The sequence below is a fragment of the Chinchilla lanigera genome, unplaced genomic scaffold (assembly GCF_000276665.1).
Source record: "Chinchilla lanigera isolate Chin_1 unplaced genomic scaffold, ChiLan1.0 scaffold00163, whole genome shotgun sequence".
NCBI lineage: Eukaryota > Metazoa > Chordata > Mammalia > Rodentia > Chinchillidae > Chinchilla > Chinchilla lanigera.
Genome location: NW_004955564.1, coordinates 175,367 through 176,441, shown reverse-complemented (window position 1 = coordinate 176,441; position 1,075 = coordinate 175,367). Strand labels below are relative to the sequence as shown.

General features: G+C 61.5%; 1 protein-coding gene across 1 annotated transcript in view; it reads right to left on the bottom strand.

Moving 5' to 3' along the window:
- The window catches only part of Mbtps1 (membrane-bound transcription factor peptidase, site 1), a 50,326-nt gene extending 50,114 nt beyond the window's left edge, over positions 1–212 (bottom strand). The window contains exon 1 of the mRNA XM_005413228.2: positions 73–212. The gene's annotated coding sequence lies outside the window, so the exon portion shown is untranslated. The remainder of the gene's footprint in view (positions 1–72) is intronic.
- Between the last annotated feature and the right edge of the window lie 863 nt (positions 213–1,075).

Here is a 1,075-nt window from a genome sequence, read left to right as displayed (position 1 = left end):
GGGGCGCGTGCGGCCGCCCGCAGCCCAGGAGGCGCGGCTGCTCAGGGTGCCCGGAACGGGCTGCTTACGTACCTTCGGCTCGGAGCCTCAGGCTCGCAGCCGGGGAGCCCGGGATAACGGAGCCTCAGCCGCTAACACGCCGCGACTCTCCATTCGGGGCTGTTTACTCGCAACTCTCGCGAGATCGCGCCACCGGCGGAGAGGCTCACGATCGGGAGCGTCGGCCCGACGTGCGCGCTCCGGGGAGCGCGTACGCACTCCTGATACCCAAGGCCGCGGACGGACGCGCACCGGGAGAGTGGACCGAGGTCTCGCGACACTGGCTGGCCCGGACCAGGGGGTGTGGCCAGCTCGCGAGTACTGCGGCGCGTGTGTTGTTGCGCTGAGCTAGGGCCCGGCTTGTAGTTGGGCTTTGGAACCGGCCTGGGGAAAACAGCACAGGCCTGAAAGCAGCAGGGCTCTAGAGAGGACGACCGTGATGAGAAGCCTCCCGCCTCGCCGGCTTCTGCCATCCACAAGTTGAAAGCGCGTTACTCCAGCGCTAGCGCTTCCTGCCGGAGTACACATCCAAGCAGACCCGGTCCTCCCAAGCTAGGGCGGCCCGGGATCCCCACCCTCGCCTATGGATCTGAATCCACCCAGCCGTGGAAGCCCCATATGCCACCTACCCAACCTCCTAAACCCTCACGCCCTTGGCCTGACTGCTGGGAGGGCTCCTCTGCTGTCGGGGGCGTCTGTGCTTGGTGAGACAGTAAGGATTTTCATTAATGCCAAATATTTACTTTCCTATTTTGAAGAAACGGGACAGAGTGTAAAACACGGGACCGGGGAGATAGCGGCACAGCGCCTGCCTGGCAAGTGCAGGGTCCTGAGTTCAGTTCCCAGTACAAAAAAAAAAAAAAAAAGCCGAGCGTGGTGGCGCAGGCCTGTAATCCCCCCACTCGGGAGGCTGAGGCAGGAGGATTGTTGTGAGTTCGAGACCAGCCTGGGCTACATAGTCAGTTCGAGGACAACCTGGACTATGTAGAGAAACCTTGTCTCAAAACACCCCCCAAAAAAGTTCTATATGATGATT